This window comes from Vigna umbellata, chromosome 7 (genome assembly GCF_029865625.1).
Source record: "Vigna umbellata cultivar VRB3 chromosome 7, Vumbellata_1.0, whole genome shotgun sequence".
NCBI lineage: Eukaryota > Viridiplantae > Streptophyta > Magnoliopsida > Fabales > Fabaceae > Vigna > Vigna umbellata.
Window position 1 is genome coordinate 20,644,419 of NC_142171.1, and position 25,209 is coordinate 20,669,627.

At 37.0% G+C, this 25,209-nt stretch overlaps 1 pseudogene; it reads right to left on the bottom strand.

Moving 5' to 3' along the window:
* Positions 1-4,357: 4,357 nt before the first annotated feature.
* On the bottom strand, positions 4,358-25,190 carry LOC148195379 (putative WRKY transcription factor 70; annotated as a pseudogene).
* Positions 25,191-25,209: the final 19 nt, after the last annotated feature.

Consider the following 25,209-nt stretch of genomic DNA (forward strand, 5'->3'; position numbering starts at 1 on the left):
AAGCACAAGGAACAAGTGCTAAGAACAAAAACCCCCACCTATTATCTCGTGGTGGGTATAGGAAGCTTGAGGAGAAAATCCTCAAGCAAAAGGCAGATGCTATACCACCATCTCAGAGTGGTAGCCCTCCTCAGCCTCCTTCTCCACCGTCTAGACATGAGAAATGGAAGTTGGCCCGTATGCGACCATCGGGCACCTACTCTTCCGACACTGCACGAGAGATTTCTGAAAAAAGTGTAAGTTATCACTGTTCCTAAAATATAAAATATTGTCATTATACATACTACATTAAACTATTTAAAGAATAATGGTGTTTTGTAATGTTACAGGATGCCTTGGTTGAGCAGAGCTCCCAAGGCCAATTCACTCCAGAGGGTCGCCAGGATATTCTTGCTGCTGCAATTGGACGACCTGAGCACCCTGGACGTGTACGTGCTGCAGGTCCTGGAGTAGGCATTACGGATTATTTTGGGAGCTCTTCTCGTCAGCCTTCATATTCGTACAGCGATACACAAAGGATGACAGAAGAGATCACAAAAAAGGTCCGACAAGACCTTATGCAGGAGATCAGGGCCGAGGTGAGGGCTGAATTCCAGATGCTCTACCAGGAGCAGTTTCAGAGCATGCGCCCGATGCAGTCTCCTATAGAGGAACATGTGGTCCCTCCCCCTCCCACAGGTAAACTTAATAAACATTTATGTGCAATTATTTCTATCTCTTGTATAATCTAACATTTACTCTGACAGGGAGAAGCGCCAAAGGAAGTTGTTCCGCATCAGCCATCCCAGAGGATGACATGGACGATGGTAGTCCATGTCTGCTATACATTTTAGAAGAAGATGAGATGGTGCTGGTAGCTCGTGGAACAGAGTTTAGGTCAGCGACTGTATGTCATGGTATGCAACTATTAGAGGATGAGGTGAAGGTCTCAGTGGATGAAATGATCATGCCAGATGCCTCGGTTCCACTGTCCACGGAAGAGATTTTCACTGTGGAACAAGCATATAAGTCGTTTATCACTTGGCCTAAATTTTTGGTTAAACCAGTTTCTGACCCCTCGGTATGAAATTCTTCTTTACACTTCTCAATTTTAAAGGTTTTTGATGTCAAAACTTATCTTATCTTTTCATGTAACAACAGACGCAGGAACAACAGAAGATTCCTCTATCTGAGGATGACCCTCTTTCTTCATTGCATCTACTTGCTGACATCCTTGATGATAAGCCTTTGGAGGTTCAGTATGATGCTAATGTATTTGGGCATGGCTCTGAGGTCCCAATATACCTTAATAGCCAAGATGTCCGTGAGCTTGCGTCGGGAACACAAGAATATTTCAATTATTCAACTATGGACGATGTAAGTCTATGACCAATTATTTATATATAAAATTGATTTATATATCAAGTATCCTTATATCAAAGTTAATTTTTGATTTCAGGTATATGTCTGGGGTCACTAATAAGTTGGGGCGTTCTGATGATTATGGATTCATTGATCCCCAAGACATTCATGAATCAAATGATTTTGATCATATCAACATGAGAATGATAAGCAGTTTTCGAAGGGGCAAGAAAATATACTTTTTGCCTTATATATCCGGGTAAGTGAACTTTGTTAACATAATAATGTTCCATATGTGATTTTAATATTTAATAGTTACGTTATTATGAATTTCAGGCGCCATTGGCAACTTCTTGTTATGTCTGTGCAAGACAACTATGCTTTGTGGTTCTGCTCATTGCACAGGCCTCCTCCCACACAACTCAGACAAGCAATTGATTGGTAAGAACCTCAATGTTTGGACTTTCTTTGTTATATAACTGAATGCTAAAACATTTTTTTATATACAGTTCTATTCCAGCAAGTATGATGATGGACGGGAGATCAATTGTTAAGAGTAGAAAGATTGCTTGGATTTCTCTCCAGGTTTGACATATGCTAAAGTCATACTTTGTTATAATTGTTTTATAACAAATGTTATTCACTAACTATTATCAACTGTGATGATATATTGTAGTGTAACAGACAAAATGGGTCATATGAGTGTGGATACTATGTAATGTATTGGATGACCCATATTGTTCGTTCTCACATCACAAGAAGCTGGGAAACGGTAATATTTAACTTTAACAAATTTTGATTTTTTAACAAATGTTGAATTCATATACACTAATTAAAATGAATTGTCTTTTGCAGAGATTCAAGACTACTACACCAGTTCCTGAGAAGTCACTACTATTCATTAGGAACGCTGCTGCGAAGTATATAGTTAGATTATACAATAGCTCTTAGATTTAGATTTAAACAATGCATTTGATTAGATAGAATTTTCTTAGACTCTCTACTTTATTTGATGTTGAAATACATTTGAACATGTGTTTGTTATGTTGAAATTGAATTTCTGTAAATGTTTTTATATGCAGGTCTGTTTTTGTGGTAGTGGATATCACAAAAACAGACCTGCAATTTTAAAAAACTGCAGGGGAATATGCCGCGGTTCTAACCACAACCGCGGCATATAGTGCTTCGTTTTTTTTTTAAAACGAGAGATATGGCCGCGGTTTTGACACTAACCGCGGCATACTCGTCGGCCTATATGCCGCGGTTCAACCGCGGCATATAGTGCATTTTTTATTTTTTTTTTTAATTTTTTTTTTTTAAAAAAAATGAATTTAGGCAGCGGTTCCCTAGACAACTGCGGCATATTCCGCAGCCTATATACCGCGGTTCGAACCGCGGCATAAAGTGTCTGACTTACTACCGCGGCTGAATATGCCGCGGTTCAAGAACCGCGACGTATAGTGAAAATCAACCGCGGTAAAAGCCCCTCGCTGCACTAGTGGACCAAGCTGAACAAGAGTTTGGGGGTTTCGTTTTTTTTTAGTTTTGAGAATAAAAATTATTAAAATACCCTTTTAAAACTTAGAATCTATGTTATATAAGGGTATTTTTTTCTACTAAAACCCGATACACATTGCTAAAATATATCAACTGAAAAATAGGTGTATGCGCGTTAGCAAATCCTATATATATATATATATATATATATATATATAGATAAATATATAGTAAAACAATTAATATTAAATACATTACTGATTAGTTTACTCAATTGATGAGATGATTAACAAGTGTGTTGAGTGTGAATAACGTAATGCGTAAATATTACATAATTTATTTTTTAATTACGCTTAAATTATGTAAGAAGAACTTTTGTTTTTTAAATTTATATTTTAGTCTTGTACTTACATACGAGAAATACTTAGTTTATATAATTAAATATAATAAAAAATATTTTCAAGCATAGATCTTATTTTAGATTTATAATAAAGAAAATACATTGCAATTGAATTTAGAGATGAAAAGAGAGAAAATAGAAAGAGATTAACTATTAATAAAAGCTAGATTATTTAACGAGTTAAGATTTAAGGCAGATAACAAATTCAAAGGACAAAGTTAAAACGCAAATTGATTGAGCATTTGTGTTAGGAATTGTTTCAGTCTCAAGTTCATAAGCCTGGTTAAAACTACAACTCACCAAGTACACGAATCTCAAGATTTTATTTCTAGAATTTGTCTAAGTGAATTGAGAGCTAACAATATATAAATTATACTTGAAAATTCAGTTGAAACTTTTTTTGTGTGTGTAAAAATATAATTCACATTGAATGAAACTAAAAATAATTAATTTATACACATTATATTTTTTTTTTCAGCAAAAACAAATATAATTAAATGAGACAATTGGATAGTCTCTATTGACACAGAACATGAAACATGATAATATTAATTTTCTTAATAGATTTGACATCAAGATATTGGTTTTTTTTTGTCTGCAAAGAAATCAAAATGTTGGTGCTAAAAGGATTTAAATTACATGAAGATAGATAACTCCTTAAACTTAATTGGGAGATTAATGTTCTAATATCAACATAGTGTCACATTTTTTATGATTAATTGAACTTAAATAATTTATAAATACATTTTGTTTTTATCTCATTACACATCTCCTATCTCACTGAAATACATTTTAAAATGAAGTTCAAACAAGGATAAAGTAAATAATATCTTAAATCAGACGATCCTTTCAATGTGCTCCAGACAAATCAATGCAGATACTCACAGCATAAACAGTATGAATACATATTCCTATATGCAAATTTCTTTAATCTCAAAATGGAAATTCACATTATTCACGATAAAGAGTACCAGAAGAGCTTAGTTACAGCTAAATCCATGTCTTCAATTCTGTCCCCAACTTTGAGACAGAGAGGTAATCTTTCGAAATAAATTTCTGATTTTTGGGAACTAATGTAGATATCCCTGAATAACAGTAAAACATTCTTAATTAGGGTAACTAAAATAGCGTAGTAACATGTCTCATGTAATTGAAATCAAGTTCATAGTCACACAATAGGAGGTAATCTGATAAGGCTAATGGGCTGTGATCAGCAAGAAGTTCATCTTGAATCACTTCCACTGGCTCCTGTTTCGTGGATGAAGAAAGTGAACATGACTTTAATTGGTATTGTTCTTTGGTTGGCAAGGTGTTACTGAAGCTAAGGAACACAGAAGAGCCAGAAGGAGTAGCTGATTCCATCACTATATCTGAACTTGAAGAGCTTTTGCACTTGTGATGACCATAATATGTTGTCTGGTACAATGGAGGATGTTCTTGAATTCTCTAAACCTGTTTGATTGCTGGACAACCCTTGTCATGTTTATGAGTGCATCTATAGTAGCTTCTGCATATGCACATTTTTGTTCACATTATGAAAAAGAGAGTCTAAGAATAAAGGGAATATTGGCTGGTTGATTATAATTTTAATAAAACAGAAGGATATATACATATATGTATATATGTATACATATATGTATATATGTATACATATATATATATATATATATATATACTAGTAAAAAAAGTAGTTACGAATACGCCATATATGCTTCGGTTATGTTAAAACCGAAGCGTAAGAGCTTATACGCATCTGTTATACCATAATCCGTGGTGGAAGACAAATACTGTCTCGGCTCAGATAAGAACCGAAGCCTATACTCTTGTTCCGTGCACTACTACTCAGAATGACAGGATTTTTAGAAGGCTTTATTGCCTCGAGTGGCAGGCAACCGATGCCTAAAGGCATATGCAAGTTCAGAACATGCTCTACAACTCAGCCTTTTTAGAGAGTGATGGTGACAGGTATGTACTGCTTCGGTTAGCTAGGCAACCGAAGCCTATACCCTGGCTTACTGCCTCGATCTTCTCGGCAACCGAAGCCATATGCTTGTATTACCTCGGTTTTTTTTTCAACCGGTGCCATATAGTAAATTTCAGAACTTAGCTTCTCCGCAAGTTCAATTCGCCCAACGTTTTCTTCCTCGTCGTGCTCTCCCATTCCTCTACGCAGTCGTGCTCTTCCATTCCTCCTCTCCGGTTTCGTCCACGACGGTCACTCCTTGCCTCACCGCGTCGCCCACCACCATCGTCCAACGCCGCCGTCGTCTTCGTCGTTCGTCAACATCGCCGCCACTTGCTATTCTCGCTGCCACCGTTTCTCTCTTCAAGTGGTAAGTTCTTTCACCAATCATAAACGAAAGCCCTAATCCCCAGTTATCTTTCATTCTTTTTCTCTCTCAACGATTCATCTCTTGAATCCAATTCATGGCACCTATAGGTCCCGGCTTCCGATTCCACCCCACCGACGAAGAACTGGTGGTGTTCTACTTGAACCTGAAGCGCAAGATCACCGGAAACCTGTCTTGGTACGACCATATCGCAGTGGTTGATGTCTACAACCTTGACCCTAGGACCTTCCCCGTGAGCATTTTGCCCTTTTTTGTGGTATCGAATTGTTAGCAATAGGGTTTAATTCCAAGGATTCAAAGTGTTTCTTAACTTATTTTTGCTTTTTGTGGTATCGAATTGTTAACAATAACGATTTGTTTTAGCAATAGGTACTGAAAGAACTTGGAATGGTACTTCTTCAGCGTGATGGACTGCAAGTATGGAAATGGCTTCAGGACCAACCGCGCGCCACCGAGAAGGGCTACTGGAAGACCACTAGAAAGGACCGCCCTGTGGCCCATGGCGACCGCACCGTGGGGATGAAGAAGACCCTCGTGTACCACATCGATCGAGCCCCACATGGCCGTCGCACCAATTGGGTCATGCACGAGTAGCTCGATGATTAATTGACTCGTGCTGGTATATCTTCTCTCTGTTTCTTTTTTGTCTTTGGTTATGCGAAGTTCAACTATCACCGATTCCCATCTCTGCTCTTTAATATTCATTTTTCTCAGCTTATTGGAATTAATAAGCCCTAGCATAACAGAAAATCACACCCTTGTTCTTGCTAACTGGGTAGTGTCCAAGGCTGCGAGACACATCATATGCTTAAGTTGCTGCCAAAAATCATGTGAAGAGAATATCCTGCCATATGTTGGTTTAGACTTTAGAATTATAGTTAACTTCATGAGAGATGGAATTGCTGTCAGCCAGATGGAATTGAGAATCCTTCTGATGCATTAGAAGCAGATTTGAAGAATAAACCACACCTTACGCGGGTAGGGTTAACATGGAAGTTAATTGGTGGATCCCCTGTTGATTCAACAAAAGTTGAGAACGTAATTGAAAATCTATGAACTTCAAAATGCTTGAAGAAGTTGTCAGTAAGTAACTATGTGGGTAAACAATTTCCTAATTGGTTACTCAATAATTCATTACCGAATCTGGTGTACTTATCGTTGCACAATTGTAAAAATTGCCAACGTTTTCCTCTACTTGGTCTTTTGCCATTTTTGAAGGAGTTGATGATTTCAAGGTGTGATGAGATAGTGAACATTGGTGCTGATTTTCATGGGAACAACTCTTGTTCATTTAAATCCCTAGAAAAATTAGAGTTCTCCTTTATGATGCAATGGGAAAAATGGGAATGTAAAGCTGTGACAGGTGCTTTTCCACGTCTACAACATCTTTCTATACATGATTGTCCCAAACTACAAGGGCAGTTTCCAGAGAAACTTGTTCCATTGACAACACTAAAAGTTACAAGCTGCCAACAACTAGAGGCTTCCACTCCAAGGACTATAGCTTTAGAAGTACATAACTGTGGAAAGTTGTAGTTGGAGTGGGCTACAATGAAAAGGCTTAGAATGGGTTGCCACAACACAGAAGCATTATTACTGAAGAACATGACCAACCTAATATGTAAAGACTTAAGGACATGGTAATATCGTGTCTCATTTTTGCTTGCTGTAATGAGTTAGAAAGAAATTTCATGCCACATATTATAAACAAGGGCATGTTTTTAAGTATAAAACAGTTATAATTTAGTTTAGGTTTATGAGCAGGAAATTGTTATAAGTCTAATGAATAGGATACTGAACAAATATTTTGCTTACTTTATATCATTAATGATATTTTGGTGTGGTGCAAATGATTGATGCATGTCAACTTGGTTGGGGTTACAATCTTGTATAGTGATTGTCTTTTTACACTTTTGTCAGAAAGTAGTTTTCTTTCTTAAGCTCATGTTTCTTTATTGTCCCTTTAATTGTTTTGATGCCCCGCCCTCCTTTATTGTCCTTCTCGTAAATGACCCCTTCATGGTTAGATTAAACTTCAAAAGTCATATCTATATACTGTTTAAGTAGCTGAATTAACGTACCTAATTAATATTTACTACCATGGTAGATTGATAATAAAAGCTGCAAACTCAAGAAGCACAACTGCAATGGCTCTTCCTATGACAACTTTTGCGAGATACTACCTCGGTTCAAAAAGGAACCGAGGCAAAAAATCATTTGAAAAATAAAATTAAAAAAAGCAAAAATCCTTATTGCCTCGCCTGTATATGCCTCGGTTCTGGAACCGCTGTCTATGGACAAAAATAACCGTTGTCGTTTCTTTTGCCTGCACTAGTGATACCTGAGGTATTTTGCATTCGTTGTTATCTTTTGTCCATATACATAGCCATCTTCCATCAGAATTGAACTGTTCGTCACCCATGTTGGTGCACTTGATCTTATGAAAAAGAAAGTTTCCAATTATGCATGTATCATTTCATCATTAGCTCAGCTAGTTAAGAATCCAGTAATCTACTTACTAAATAATAATGAAATAAATAGCAGTATATATAACAAATAATTCACTGATTGTACAATCATGGTTATATGGTGTTAAAACAACAGTTGACTTATTCAAAGTGTTTGGTTTGATGAAAACTGTATAAATGATCCCTCTTTGATTGGGAAAATGTCATCTTTACGGTTAAACTCTCAAGGTCAGCATGGTAATAAACAGTATTCACATAATTTTCTACACAGGAAAGCCTAAAACTCTTACTTTCTCTTGTAGGACCCTCTTGGTTTTTTAGTTTGGAAGAAACCCTTGCAAACCTCATCAGTATGTTGAGGGTTTGGACATTTGGAAAATGAAGGGACATCTTTGACAATCATGGGAATAGCAACCTCGTTAGAGACTCTTTGGTAAACTTTAATACGGTCCACACGGTTTTAATAATTTAGAAAGTTGTTTGTTTGTTTGTGATGATTGTGCCAACAACTACCACACTACACAGAAAGTAGCCATCCACTTTACTAACCACTATTTGGACTTTTGTGTGCAACTCACTTATAAAAGTGAATGAAGAAGTGATTGTAAGATACACACCACCGAGAAGAAGAAAGAAAGAAGTGGGCGTCCTTGCGTGTACCGTACACAAGAGAAGAAAGAGAGGAATATTGTGAGTGTGTGGAAAGAGAGAAAGCTAGAGGAGTGTGGTGTGTGTACCGTGAAGCACCATAGAAGAAAAAGAGTGGGATTGTACTTTGTGTGTTGGGTTATGTTATTATGTGAGTTATGTGTTGTGTGAGTTTGAGAGATTAAAGTATTGTGTTTGTATATGTATGTTCTGGATAGTTTGCCAGAAAATTAATAAGAATATATTTCTCATATTTCTACAAAGTGGCATCAGAGCGGGGAGAGTCTAAGTGTCCGAAAAAAGAGAGTGAAAAATAGAGAGAAAGAGAAGTGTATGTGTTTACTTGAGTTGTGCAGCACCGTGAGTGAAAGAGAAAAAATGGGTTGTGCCTTGTGAGTTGTATGTTGTGACTGAGAGAGAACACGACATTGTGTGCAAGCAGAGAGAGAGCAGCAACTAAGAGTTTTGTGAGGTGTGTGAGTTGAGTGTAAACACCGAGAGAAATGGCAGGACTAACCAATGGCATCCCGCTACCCAAGTTGACGAAAGACGTTAACTATGACAACTGGAAGGTGCAGATAAAGGCCTTTCTCGGCTCCCAAGATAACTAGGATGTGGTCGAGACTGGATTTGAGGAACCGACGAGCACAGACGGATATTCAAATGCCCAGTTGAACGCGTTGAAGGCCGTTTAAGCTAAAGACAAGGCAGCTTTGTATATGCTATACCTAGCTGTTGACGAATCCGGCTTTGAGAATATAGCAAATGCAAAATCTTCCAAAGTAGCATGCGATACACTCGAAAAGGCAAACAAAGGAGACGAACGAGTAAAGCAGGTTCGACTTCAAACCCTTAAGGGCGAGCTGGAAAACATGAGGATGAAAGAGTCTGAAAACGTATCCGAGTTCATTACTCGGGTGGAGACCGTGGTGAACAAACTAAATCAGAATGGTGAGAGTCTTTCATCAAACCAAGTTGTTGAAAAGATCTTGAGGTCATTGACAGATGATTTCGAGAATATCGTATGTGCAATAAAGGAGTCCAAGGATTTATCAATGCTCAGCATTGAAGAGCTTACTGGGTCCCTGGAAGCACATGAGCAAAGACAAAAAAACAAGAGGGGGGAGTCCCTTGAACAGGCTCTCCAAGAGAAGGCGATGATAAAAAAGGATAATGTGTTTTATGCCCAAAGTACCAGAGGCCAAGGAAGAGGCAGAAGCCAAGGTGGTAGAGGAAGATGAGAACGAAGAAATGAGCAAGTCGGCCAACAAAACTGGCGTGGCCGAAGTCAAGCCCGAGGCGGCCGAGGTCAGACTCGGGGTGGTCGGACAAACACAAACAACATTGAATGTTATAACTTTGGGAGGTATGAGCATGTTGCCAAGGATTGCTACTCGATAAAATGCTACAAATGTGGAAAGATGGGTCATATTTCCAAAGATTGTAGGTCCGTGAAAGAAAAGGAGGAGCCAACAAACTTCCTTGCTGAGAAAGAAGAAGAAGGATTGCTACTAGTGACAAACATTCCAGAAATTGAGGTCAAACCGAGCTGTTCTAATAACTCGGTTTGGTACTTGGACACCGGCGCAAGTAACCATATGTGTGGCGACGAGAGTTTATTGAAAGTACTTTCAAAGAGGTGGAATCCGGAGTTGTTTCTTTCGACGATGCTTCAAAAGTAACCGTCAAAGGTCGAGGAACTACCTGGTATGAACAGAAAAATGGGCAAATCGGAGAGATCAGAGATGTATACTATATATCTGATCTCAAAAGCAACATATTGAGCGTGGGACAGATAATGGAGAAGGGGTACTCAGTTATGATGAAGGACCGAGAATTACAACTGAAGGATAAATTCGGGAGGCTCATCACCCAAGTAGAAATGAAGAAAAATCACATGTACAAACTTGAGTTGAAAATAGTTCAAGATAAATACATGCAACTTGATATGGAGGATGAAGCCATGAAGTGGCATTTGCGATTCGGTCATCTTCACTTTGGAGGGTTGACCGAGTTCATAAAAAAGGAGATGGTGCTCGGACTGCCTAAAATGGAATTTGAAAAGAAGTTATGTGAAGAATGCGTGATCGGAAAGCAAGCAAGGACTTCTTTACCTCGGAGCTCTGAATACAAAGCAAAGGAGCAACTTGAATTGATCCATACCGACTTGTGTGGGCCAATAACTCCAAAATCATTTAGTGGTAAGAGATACTTTGTCTCCTTCATTGATGATTTCTCAAGGAAGATGTGGGTTCACTTTCTGAAGGAGAAGTCAGAAGTGTTTGAAACTTTCAAGAAATTCAAAGTGATGGTAAAGAAAGAAATAAAGTCATCAAAACAGTTTGATCTGATAGAGGAGGTGAGTTCATTTCTGCCAAGTTCAATAAATACTACGAGGAACATGGAATCAAGCGTTTCTTGACGGCTCCATATTCTCCACAGCAAAACGGTGTAGCAGAACGAAAGAACCGAACCATTTTCGACATGGTTCAATCTATGTTGAATGGGAAGAATATGCCGAAGAAGTTTTGGGCGGAGGCGGTGCAATGCGCAGTTTATGTGCAAAATAGATGTCCACATGCAATGTTGGGTGAGAAGACGCCTCAGGAGATTTAGAGTGGTGTGAAGTCGAGTGTCTCTCATCTAAAGGTGTTCAGCAGTGTGGCCTATGGGCAAGTACCAAGTTAGCACAGGACAAAATTAGAAGATCGGAGCAAGAAGTACATATTTATCGGGTATGATAAAAATTATAAAGCATATAAATTGTTTGATCCTTGATGGACGAACGCCCGAGGAGAGGACGAAGGTGTGTGTCGCGATGTCCTTCGAAGCTTCCTCCAGAGATGATCGCAGCGGAAAATGATGACGAAGCTCTAAATCGAGAGACAGACTCAAGAAAAACCTAAGATCTAAGGTTTAAACGGTGGAAAACCTAGATTGTTCGGTGGAAAGTGGATTAAACGGTAGAAAGGAGAAAACAAACTGTGAACTCGAAAGGTAAAGTGAGAATGATGAAGGAACCCTAAATTTGGATGAAGATGTTCGGTGTAGAGGTTTATAATGATGAAGAGGTGAAGCTGTGAAGAGAGAAATGGAGTAGAGGCTTACGGTAATGAAGATGCGTTTCAGAGGAAGAAACCCTAGAAGATGCGCGAATGAAAAAAATGGAAAATGATGCTGACAGAAAACGCGTGGCTGAAGGAACTTTGACGCGTGCCGGAAGCAGATTGGAGAAGAAGTGATTATGCGTGGATGATGAGAGAGAAGCACCGTGAGAATGGAATATGGAAGGGAAAGAGTGTGCTTGGAAGGTGGCTAGAGGGAGTCTTTGGACTCTCTAGCCTGACTTTCAAGAGAGAATAGTTTCCATTTCAGAAATCTTAATTCTCATTAAACTCAAAAGTGCTAATACAAGAGAGGAGTTGGGTATTTATAGTAACCCATTCTCCTTAAGAGCTAAGCTAGGAAAAGTAAAAAATACAAAAAAAAGGACTACGTCAAGGAGGATTCCATCATGCCCTCCCTCTTAAGAAAAGATTTGTCCTCAAATCTGGCAATCGCCTTATGAAGAAGCTCCACACAATCTTTGGGAGCATGGCCATCTTGGAGTGACCTTATTCTTTTAGATCTAGTTTTCTTCCTCCTGGATCAAACACGAATCTGCAATACACATCAAATATATCTTCGGTTAATATCAATCCAAGAAAGAATTTTTCTTTAAAAACAAGAGAATAAGAACTTCTAATACTTTGATTAGTAATTTTTAAAAATTTTAGAAGTCCAAATTCAATTTTATCTTGAGTTAATTGTTTTCTTAAAGATAACAATAACTCAAGATTTGAATTGTCATATTTTGAAAATGTTTTCATGACAATTGGTTTGGCTTTCATGACAGTTGGTTTGAAAGAGAAGTCAAAAATTGAAAAGTAATCAATTATTGGAAAAGAAGTTAAGATTTGGAAACCTTCCCTTTTAGGTTCCATAGTCTTTGAAAGAATAGGATTTGTCATCAGTAACAATTTCTCCTTTTCTTTCTTCTCTCTTTCTTGCCTTTCTCTCTTTTCTTCTTTTCTCTCTTCTTCTCTTCTTAATTCCTCTCTTCTTCTCTCTTCTCTTTTCTCTATTTGTTCTCTCTCTCTCTCTCTTCTCTTCTTCTTTCCTTTCTTCCTTTTCTTTTCTCTCAATCTCTCTTTCTCTTTTCTTATCCTTGATCTCCTTAAGTCTTGCCCCAAATTCTAATTCTCTACGAAGAAACCCATGATCATTTAAACTCTCAAGAAATAATTTTCCATCATCAATGCAATCCCTAATTAGTTCTAGGTTTCTTTTAATGCTTGAAGGCAAAAACTTTCTTCTCATGCAAGCTTTTAAATCATGCCAATCACGTATTGAGGACTTTCTACCTTTCCTAACATGATATTGTCTTTCATCCCACCACTCACTTGCATGCTCTTCTAACTTAGAGAGATATATACTAAGAACATAATATTCACTCTCTTCACAAAACCAAGGATTTATTTTATCAATTTCTTTTTCCCAAGCTAGATATGTTAATGCACCTATGTCTTTACCAAAGAATGGAAGATTCCTAGCTTGTTTAAACATTTCATCAACTTTATCTAACCTAGAAGACCTATATGAACCATAAGACATCTTTGTTTTTAAAAGTTTTCTTAATCTAAAGGGTTCAAAACTTTCACTTAGACAAGTCCCAGGTAAGAGAGGTGAGCTAAAGAGCTGCTTAAGTACCAAGTCTTGCCTTGCCAGAAATGTCTTAGGCTACTAACTAATTACCCCTTAAACTAAAATCACCTTTAGAAACAAAGTACATAACTCAAACAATCACAAACAATTAAGCACAATCAAAAGACTAGACACTCGGACTCTAATGTGATAAGGCTTAGAGTTTAATCCCTTTTAGCCTAAATCACCCCTAAACGTGAAACATAAAGCAAATCAATATTTAAAGTCTACTCCTATGGTGAGACTTGTTTTGGCTAACAAGACACACTCACCTGTCTAGCTATACTAAAATGAAAGCAAGTAAAGTTGCCAAGAGTTTGAAAGAGCACCAAAGACTCTTCCAAAGCACTTGGACTTTATAAAAGGCCTTTTTACAAAACAAGCTAAAGCTAACAGTAGGCTAACACAAGCCTATTACAAACAAATTGAAGAAAAAAAACAATTACAAAAAAAAAACAACAAACTATGCTACGGTCTTGGTCCTCTTCTCCATTTTGTTACTCAACTTTGTTGTTGCTTCTAGAATCAATGTCTTGAATTTTCCAGGCCAGTTCAATCCCTTTTGTCTTGGCTGCACAAGCTTCCAAACTTTATAGTGAAATTCTGATGCTGCTCAATTAAACTCGTACACAAATTGAATTCCAATGAAAGCAACTCTGCACAGATAATTCACATCAATTCAGCAGACATGCAATCCAACAATGAACAATTTAAATCCAAAACAGTTTGAAGAGTCAGAAACAATTAAACTAGATAACTCCCTTTAGTCTCTAGCCTTCACCGTGTGCAAGTGTTGTGTTGCTTCTAAATGCCTTTCAGGAAAGAATTCTTATCCCACTTAATGCTGCAATTTATCTATACACCAAGATCCCAGAGAAACAAAAGAATCAGTATTTATAACAGCACAGTTCAGATTATCAACACAGAAAACAAATCCCAACCCTAATCTAAACTTTCTCCCTGCATTAGTGTTTTTTTTTTTTAACCCTTAAAGGATCATTGCAGCTTTCAAACAACAATTACAACATATGTTAAATCTGCTAAGCCAACAATAACACTAGACCAGCACTATCACTTAATGTATGGATGTCCAAACTTGCTAAATCAAACTCAATTTTCATGAAAAGTGAAACCATATGATATCCAAGCATAATATTCAAGCAAATATGGTTTACTATTTCTAATCATGCACAAATCTAACACAAAACTACACAATAGAATGAAGAGACTCCCTATTCAGCTTGGTGTAGTTTATGCAGGTAGCAAAGCTCCTTTTGCTCCACTTGAGGTACTCTTGTGTTAGACTTCCCACACTTACAAACTGCTTTTGAACAACTTTACTCCCTGTAAATGTTAATCAGAACAAAAACTGCACAACTAAATGGTCAGCACATTTCAAGTTCAAAACTTATTTCAGCACTTAAAACAAGAACACACTCTCAACAAGAAATTTGGCTCTTAGATGCAGCCACACAAAACTCAAAAAAATCAGTCTCTCTTAAAGCTTAAAGCACTCAAAATGGAAAGGTTTGGAAGGAAATTCTCCCTTGGCAGTACACAGCTGGAGAGTATTCCAGACCACCACCACCTAAAATGCTACCAAGCACACAAACCTCCTTTCAAATTCCAGAAATCCAGAGTGAAAAAAAAACTTCTCAAGTAATAAAGAAATGGCTAGACAAAGATCAAAGTAATGAACAGACAGGTAGAACAGAATAGGACAGCAACAAGCAATGGAAACACAACAGATCTATTGCTTAAGACAACTCTAGATCAGATTATGAAAGCAACAAAAGCTTCAAATTAAGAACAGCAGAATAGATTGCACATGTGATAGACAAAACAAGAGTTATCAACCAAGACAAGCAAGAAACAAAGCTTTGAAGAAAGTGAGCACTCAAACTGAACCTAATAATAGCTCTAGAAAAGATTTTAAAAGCAAATAAAAAAAACCAAACAAGTTGCATTTGCACCAAATTCAAATTTAGTTCAGAATTGGTTGAAACTGTTCCATAAAATGCCTAAGAGAAAAGGCTTTTCTAATGCATCAGCTTTCATAAAAGTCAATTGCACTGGTCTGTCAGCTTTTTAGAACTATATAAATGTTTCTTTTGAATTGTTTTACATGTAAACAGAATGACCAAGCTTTTTGCTGCAATGACAACTCAAATTCAAATGCACCAGTTCCACAAATTTCAGAAAAGGCAACCAACTAGCAACTTGTGAATGAAAAATGCCAAAATTTTGGTGGTTTAAAGAGTGAAAATGCTTAGGGCAGCTATAACTCGTGGTTTCTTTGCATCATCAATTTCAAATATCTTAAACAAACTTGTTTGTAAAGCAACTGGATGCAGAAACACACTATCTCAAAATTTGACTTAGTCAGCCCCCAAATTGTTCAATGTAAGCAACTTAACCACTCAAATTTTGACTCAAAGATTCAAATAGCTTTTTATCAACTAGCTAAAGTCAAAGACATCAATTAAAATTCAAACAAGACATTAAGAAGTTAATGCAAGATGTCCAGCAAGGATCTAATGCTAAACCAGATTAAGAAACGCAAAGGACATAGACACAAACAAAGTTATGCAGATCGGCCAACTGCAAGTGAGACTCTATTGGAGTTTTCTCAGTGCAACCAAGCTTTGCCAAAGCAATTCATTGCTTATATGGTATGCACATGGTACTGGCTCAATCAATTAGATGCATCTCAATCAAACAAAATAACCAGAAACAGATTATACTTCAATTAGCCATTCAGATCTGAGATTAATGTCACTTTTGCATGCACCCGAGCTCACAATGACTGTATCATAGCTCATATGGTGTACAGCCACTGATCATATAATCCAGAATCTCAGAAAAAAATCAAATACAGCTTTGAACACAGAATTTATGACAAATAAGCAACTGAACATGACTTTGACAAAAACAGAATATGATTCATCAATGAAAATGACTCAAATGAACAAATGGACCGATTTAAAATGATGAAACACTGACTCAAACACAGAAAAATGCACAGATGCACCTAATCAGAATATAAAACTCAAAACAAGACAGTAAAAGAAATGATGAACAACGCATAAGCTAAACAGATCAACACTATTTGAATCAAAGACGCGATACAAAACAAAAAACAACACTGAATCAAATGAAACAAAACTCAAAACAGAAACAATGAAGAAACAGAAATGCGAAAAAAAATGAAGTTAAACGCACAGCGTTAAACCAGAACACTCAAGACAATGAAGGAAAATGATGAACACCTCAGAAATGAAAAGAAACAACACAAAATACTCAGAATCAAAATCAAACCGAGACATAACTAGAAACAAAAACAGAGACGCGAATCAAACGCAAGCACAGTAGAATCGAAACAGAGACGCGAAACACTTAACTCAGAATCAAGATATCACAGACACAGATTCAACAGAAGACTTGAATCAACATTTCGTGAATCAGAGAAAAAAAATGAATCACAAACAAGAACAAACCAAAAAAACAAACAAACGCAAAGCAAATGAGAAAAAACATTCAGAACAGATAGAACAACTTATCTGTTGACGCGTGCTCGAACCTGGCTCTGATACCACTTGATGGACGAACGCCCGAGGAGAGGACGAAGGTGTGTGTCGCGATGTCCTTCGAAGCTTCCTCCAGAGATGATCGCAGCGGAAAATGATGACGAAGCTCTAAATCGAGAGACAGACTCAAGAAAAACCTAAGATCTAAGGTTTAAACGGTGGAAAACCTAGATTGTTCGGTGGAAAGTGGATTAAACGGTAGAAAGGAGAAAACAAACTGTGAACTCGAAAGGTAAAGTGAGAATGATGAAGGAACCCTAAATTTGGATGAAGATGTTCGGTGTAGAGGTTTATAATGATGAAGAGGTGAAGCTGTGAAGAGAGAAATGGAGTAGAGGCTTACGGTAATGAAGATGCGTTTCAGAGGAAGAAACCCTAGAAGATGCGCGAATGAAAAAAATGGAAAATGATGCTGACAGAAAACGCGTGGCTGAAGGAACTTTGACGCGTGCCGGAAGCAGATTGGAGAAGAAGTGATTATGCGTGGATGATGAGAGAGAAGCACCGTGAGAATGGAATATGGAAGGGAAAGAGTGTGCTTGGAAGGTGGCTAGAGGGAGTCTTTGGACTCTCTAGCCTGACTTTCAAGAGAGAATAGTTTCCATTTCAGAAATCTTAATTCTCATTAAACTCAAAAGTGCTAATACAAGAGAGGAGTTGGGTATTTATAGTAACCCATGCTCCTTAAGAGCTAAGCTAGGAAAAGTAAAAAATACAAAAAAAAGGACTACGTCAAGGAGGATTCCATCAATCCTGTTAACAATAAAGTAGTGGTGAGCCAAGATGTTCACGTGGAGGAAACAAAGGAGTGGTGTTGGAGTAACCTGGTCGAAAAAGAAACTAGCTCGAAGATTATTGTACCTGTTAGAATCGCTGCAGCGGAATTGTTAGCGTGGAATAACAAACCAAGAGGGTTTTTAATACGAACGTGTGCCTTTTAATTTCTACTCAATTAAACTTACCAAGCAAATAATAAAGACAAATAAAGAGAGTAAGGTTGAGAGAAATTTGCACAGATGATTTTATCCTGGTTCAGATCACTAGGATCCTACGTCCAGTCGCTTATCTCAAACAAGATAAACCTTTTTCACTAACACAAAACACTTACAAATATTAGTCACAAAGAAAAACAATTTGTAAGAGTTTAGAAATACCACCTCTCTTGAAACCACAAGAGATGAACTTACACTTCCTTTGAATCTTCACAAAGGATGATACCACCTCTCTTGAAACCACAAGAGACGAACTTACACTTCCTTTGAATCTTCACAAAGGATGACCACCTCCTTCGAATGCTTCACGAAGGATGATTCTCTTCCACGCACTTCCTCGGACACACCAAGGATGAACAAGCTATTCCTCTGTCACCGCAATAGCACTTCAGGACTTTGCAGACAAGAGTTTCCTTAGCTTCAACAATCTCACAGAGTTCTCAAAGAGTTCAGAGATCTTTTGCACAAGGGAAGAGTTGTTTTTGAGATAAAGAGTGAGCCATTTTATAGACTCAGCCTAATACCCTTCCATTCTTCGAAAACAGGCCATTAACGCATTTAATCGATTAACATAAATATTAATCGATTAATAATGAGTACAACGGCTAGTTTTTCAAATCTGAAACCCCCAACGGCTAGTTTTTCAAATCTGAAACCCCCAACGGCTAGTGTTAATTGATTATTCTCAGGAATAATCGATTAACTAAATAAATCAAATATAAATTACAAGAATCAACCCTAATACATATTTGAGCACTATTAGATCAACTTTGATTATTATAAAAGCTTTATAAAATTCAGAGATCTTCAATTTGTCTTTATTGATCTTGACTTGTGCAAATCTGTTCATCATCAAAACTTCATCTTTGATTTTTGCTAACATTCTCCCCCTTTTTGATGATGATCAAAAACTCCTTTGATTTAAAGCTTTTAGTAATAATCTGGATATAACACAACTATGGAAGAAAAAGTGCATTAGTGAATAAACACAAATAAGCAAATAAGCTTAAATAAGCTTTAAACACTTTCTCCCCCTTTTTGATCATAATTAAAAAGGTGTGTTTGATGTTCTCCCCCTAAGATAATACTCCCCCTTAATAAAAGCATGTATGCATATGAGCTAAAAATATTTCAAATTTAAAGATTCATTCAAACATACACAATAGGATATTTAAAGTAAATAATTTTAGGATGAAGAACTTATAAAACATTGTTTAAACATACATTGAACTATATAAGATAGGAATTTTAAAGCATACAAAAATATGGCTAGTTTTTCAAAATTGCAAAACTGGAACGCATTTAAAAAATCAATCCTAAGATATTTCTAAAGATTCTTAGATCTCTTCTAATGTTTACCCCTTTAGATATGCCTCCAACTTCGTAATGATAATCCTCCAGGTTGTTTCCACATTTTGTTTAGATCTTCATCTTGAGGATTGTCATCATTCTTCGCTTCATTTGTTGTCTTCTACAAATCTTCATCATTGCCTGCATCTTATTCAACTGACTCAAGAGGTTTTGTCTCAAGGTCTACAATTTCATGAAAGACAACATGCACACATTCTTCTATTTCAAATGTTTTCCGATTGAAAACTATATGTGCTTTGTATATTAGAAGATATCCAAAAAAAATAGTTTCATCGGCCTTGGAATAAAATTTTCTTAAATTTTGTTTTAAAGAAATTCTAAATTTTAAACAATAGGTACCCAACTACTTGTATGGGTCCTTTGGGTTAGATTTAGAAAAAAGAAATCATTTTACAACCCAAACATATCTACCACTTGGAACACCATAATGCTTAATTTTACATTTATTTGAAGTATGACCCTTTTTCATACAATAAAAGCATGATACAAAGTTTGTGTTCCTATAAGTTGTTCCTTTTTCTACCCATGTTCTACGGGTTCTATTTTTAATTTTAGGAACATACTTATTTTTAACAATCTTATTTTCGTTATTTTTACTACATTCTCCTAAGGTTGTGTGTTCTAGTAGTTTCTTAAAATTTTCACAAGAAGCACATTCATCACTACTAGTAAATTTACCCTTTTCAAAAAATAAAACTTTATTTTTCAAATCTTTATTTTCTTCAAAAATATTTTCAAAATTTAATTTTAAATTTTTATTTTCTTCAAGAATATTTTCAAAGTCTGATTTCAAATTTTTATTTTCTTCAGAAATATTTTCAAAATTTAATTTTAAATTTTTGAAATCCTTTTTCAATTTCTTATGAGCTTTATCTAATTTTTCAGATTCTACTATTAAAGCAGCATAAGTTTTATGCAATTCATCTTCACTAATTTGACTATAATTATCAGAATCTCTAGATGTACTTACTTGGCTTCCAGCGTCGTCGTTCACCACTAGACAAATGTTTGCTTCTTCATCAGATTCGCTCAAATCGGAAATTGTTTCGTTGTCATCGTCCCATGCGATGTAGGCTTTCTTTTTCTTGAAGTTTTTCTTTTCCTTTATTTCTTCATTCTTTTTTTGATTTGGGCAGTCCGCTTTTAAGTGCCCCATTTCTCCGCAACCATAACATTTATAGTGTGAGGAAGATCCTTGATTTTCTTTCTTTTCGAATTTTAATCTTCCTTTGTCTTTTGATTTCATGAACCTGTTGAGCCTTTTTATCATGAGTCTCAAATTTTCTTCATCTTCTGAATCTTCATCTTCCATTTTGCTCTTGCTCCTTTCTACCTCAGATTTCAAGGCTAGACTCTTTTTCTTGGTTTTTGCTTTTGCTTCTTCTTCATCTAGTCTTCCGAGGTCAAGTTCATGTTCCCTCAACTTTCCAAAAAGTGCCGCCATAGTCATGGTGTTGAGATTTTGTGACTCCGAGATTGCAGTCACCTTAGGTTGCCACGACCTGTCTAAAGACTTCAAGATTTTAATGTTTAATTCATTAGTATCAAATGACTTACCTAGTCCAATGAGATGATTGACAATGTTGGTGAAGCGTTTTTGAACGTCGGAAATTGTTTCTCCTTGCTTCATCCGGAACATTTCATACTCTTGAATTAGGGAGTTCTTTCTTGCCCTCTTTACGTCATCCGTTCCTTCATGTGTCACTCTGAGCACGTCCCACATTTCTTGAGCAGTTTTGCAGACAGAAACCCTGTAGAACTCATCAACAGTCAATGCTGATGCAATAATATTCCGAGCTTTTACATCATTCTGAATTCTTTTCTTTTCTTCAATGGTCCATTGACCACGAGGCTTTGTTTCCTGTATATTGTTAGTAGGAACAAAAGAACCAGATGCAATAACATCCCAAATTTCACAATCAATAGATTCAATAAATATTTGCATTCTTACCTTCCAGAATGCATAGTTCTCACCTGTGAATAGTGGGGGTCTATTGATTGATGCACCCTCTGCAAAGGTTTGATGTGATCCTGCCATTTGAATGACTATCAAAGCAAGCTCTGATGCCAATTGTTAGAATCGCTGCAGTGGAATTGTTAGCGTGGAATAACAAACCAAGAGGGTTTTTAATACGAACGTGTGCCTTTTAATTTCTACTCAATTAAACTTACCAAGCAAATAATAAAGACAAATAAAGAGAGTAAGGTTGAGAGAAATTTGCACAGATGATTTTATCCTGGTTCAGATCACTAGGATCCTACGTCCAGTCGCTTATCTCAAACAAGATAAACCTTTTTCACTAACACAAAACACTTACAAATATTAGTCACAAAGAAAAACAATTTGTAAGAGTTTAGAAATACCACCTCTCTTGAAACCACAAGAGATGAACTTACACTTCCTTTGAATCTTCACAAAGGATGATACCACCTCTCTTGAAACCACAAGAGACGAACTTACACTTCCTTTGAATCTTCACAAAGGATGACCACCTCCTTCGAATGCTTCACGAAGGATGATTCTCTTCCACGCACTTCCTCGGACACACCAAGGATGAACAAGCTATTCCTCTGTCACCGCAATAGCACTTCAGGACTTTGCAGACAAGAGTTTCCTTAGCTTCAACAATCTCACAGAGTTCTCAAAGAGTTCAGAGATCTTTTGCACAAGGGAAGAGTTGTTTTTGAGATAAAGAGTGAGCCATTTTATAGACTCAGCCTAATACCCTTCCATTCTTCGAAAACAGGCCATTAACGCATTTAATCGATTAACATAAATATTAATCGATTAATAATGAGTACAACGGCTAGTTTTTCAAATCTGAAACCCCCAACGGCTAGTTTTTCAAATCTGAAACCCCCAACGGCTAGTGTTAATTGATTATTCTCAGGAATAATCGATTAACTAAATAAATCAAATATAAATTACAAGAATCAACCCTAATACATATTTGAGCACTATTAGATCAACTTTGATTATTATAAAAGCTTTATAAAATTCAGAGATCTTCAATTTGTCTTTATTGATCTTGACTTGTGCAAATCTGTTCATCATCAAAACTTCATCTTTGATTTTTGCTAACATTCCTTCAGCAACAACAACCATCGAGTCCTCAGATGAAGAAACTAATCCACAACAGCCCAGGATGAGAAGTCTACAGGAAATATACGACACTACAAATGAAGTTCATGTTGTATGTCTTTTGGCTGACTCTGATGACTTGAGTTTTGAGAAAACTGTCCAAGATGAGAAGTGGAGAACAACCATGGATGAGGAGATCGAAACAATTGAACGCAACAAAACTTGGGAACTGACTAATCTTCCTAAAGGAGCTCGACCCATTGGAGTAAAATGGGGTACAAAAAGAAGATGAATGTTGAGGGAGAGGTTGAGCGTTATAAGGATCGACTTGTGGTAAAGGGGTATAAACAAAAGGAGGGGATAGACTATGATGAAGTATTTGCTCCTGTCACGAGAATGGAGTCAATCCGACTCTTGATCTCGTTAGTTGCTCATAACCAATGATCAATTCAACAGATGGATGTGAAGTCGACATTTCTAAATGGCGTGCTGAAAGAGGTGTATGTTGAGCAACCACTCGGGTACATAAAGAGAGGGGATGAGAAGAAAGTGTTGAGATTGAGAAAAGCCCTCTATGGACTGAAGCATGCTCCCCATACCTGGAATGAGAGAATTGACGGGTACTTTAAGAAAATCGGGTATGAGTAATGTCCGTACGAACATGCCTTGTACACAAAGAGATCAGAAAAGGATATGATGATAGTTGCTCTCTATGCCGACGACCTCATATTCACCGGAAGCAACACGAAGCTGATTAAGGAGTTTAAGGAGGCAATGGAAAAAGAGTTCCAGATGACAGGCTTAGGCTTGATGAAATATTTTGTTGGCCTCGAAGTGAAGCAATCGGAGGAAGGGATTTTTATATCCCAAGAGAGGTACGCACTTGAAATTTTAAAGAAGTTTAAAATGGAGGACTGCAACCCGGTTTCTACTCCAATGGAACCAGGCACTAAACTATCGAAGTTTGATGGAGGAGAATGAGCTGATTCTGGGAGATATCGAAGTTTAATCGGAAGTCTGAGGTACCTTACAAGCACGAGACTCGACTTAATTTGAGTGTTGGGATAATGAGCAGATTCATGGAGGATCCAAGCTATACACATTGGAAGGCCTTAAAGAGAATTTTGAGATATATTCGAGGAACCCTATCACTTGGTCTTTTTATTCAAAATCAGATGACTATCGACTAGTGGGTTACTCAGATAGCGATTGGTGTGGTGATGTTAATGACCAAAAAAGTACTTCAGGTTACGTATTCCTACTTGGAAATACAGCTTTTACTTGGCTGTCTAAGAAGCAACCCATTGTAACCCTATCTACTTGTGAGACAGAGTATGTGGCGGCCTCTTGGAGCATGTGTCATGCAGTTTGGCTTTTAAATCTATTAAAGCATTTGGGAGTGATCCAAGATGAAGGGACTGTGATTCGTGTTGATAACAAGTTGGCAATCGAATTGGCAAAGAACCCAGTTAATCACGGAAGGAGCAAGCACATCGACGTCCCTTTTCATTTCATCCGAGAACAAGTCAAAGAAGGAAAGGTCAAGCTAGAACATGTTGAAAGCCGAGCTCAAGCCGCAGACATATTCACTAAGCCACTGCCAACCACATTGCTGGAGAATTGCGAAAGGCTTATTGGAATGAGATGATGGGATACAGTGCAAGAAGACCAATTTAAAGTTTACGGGGGAGTTTTGTTGGGTAAACTTTAAAAGGGTCCACACGGTTTTAATAATTTAGAAAGTTGTTTGTTTGTTTGTGATGATTGTGCCAACAACTACCACACTACACCGAAAGTAGCCATTCACTTCACTAACCACTATTTGGACTTTTGTGTGCAACTCACTTATAAAAGTGAATGAAGAAGTGGATGTAAGATACACACCACCGAGAAGAAGAAAGAAAGAAGTGGGCGTCCTTGAGTGTATCGTACGCAAGAGAAGAAAGAGAGGAATATTGTGAGTGTGTGGAAAGAGAGAAAGCTAGAGGAGTGTGGTGTGTGTACCGTGAAGCACCATAGAAGAAAAAGAGTGGGATTGTACTTTGTGTGTTGGGTTATGTTATTATGTGAGTTATGTGTTGTGTGAGTTTGAGAGATTAAAATATTGTGTTTGTATATGTATGTTCTGGATAGTTTGCCAGAAAATTAATAAGAATATATTTCTCATATTTCTATAGAGACATCATTATCAGTGTTCAAAAGCAAAAGGGTGTTTGTGAATGAACACAGAACCTTGCGCACAAGATCTTCAATAAAGGGAATCATTGACCCTTGTACATCTTCATGATGATGTTGATAAGTGTTGGATCTGTGAATACACACTTCAAATAACTGGTTTGCTATGTCACGCCCTTTGACTAGTTCTTCTTCCATTGCCCTTCTTTCTATTGAAGGCTGATTCACCATTGTTAGCTGTTTTGGAAGTGCCAACAGATTATTGAAAGACTTGATGAGAAATTAATAGACAGTGCCTTTTATTCAAATAGATCTGTTCAATAAGCAATTTAAAAATTCCTTGTTCTTCATAGTAAGACAAATCTTAAAAGCTTAGATCAAACACAGCCAGAGAGTTTATTAGTTGAATAGCAATACCAATAAAGAATGTTTTATTTATTTTTGTCCTTTTGACTGGTCCAACAGAGCTGCTAGGGCTTATTTCAAGCTGTAAACTTTCCCATTGCATATTATTAGGACAACCTACTTTAGTCAAACAAAATATGTTTTCCATA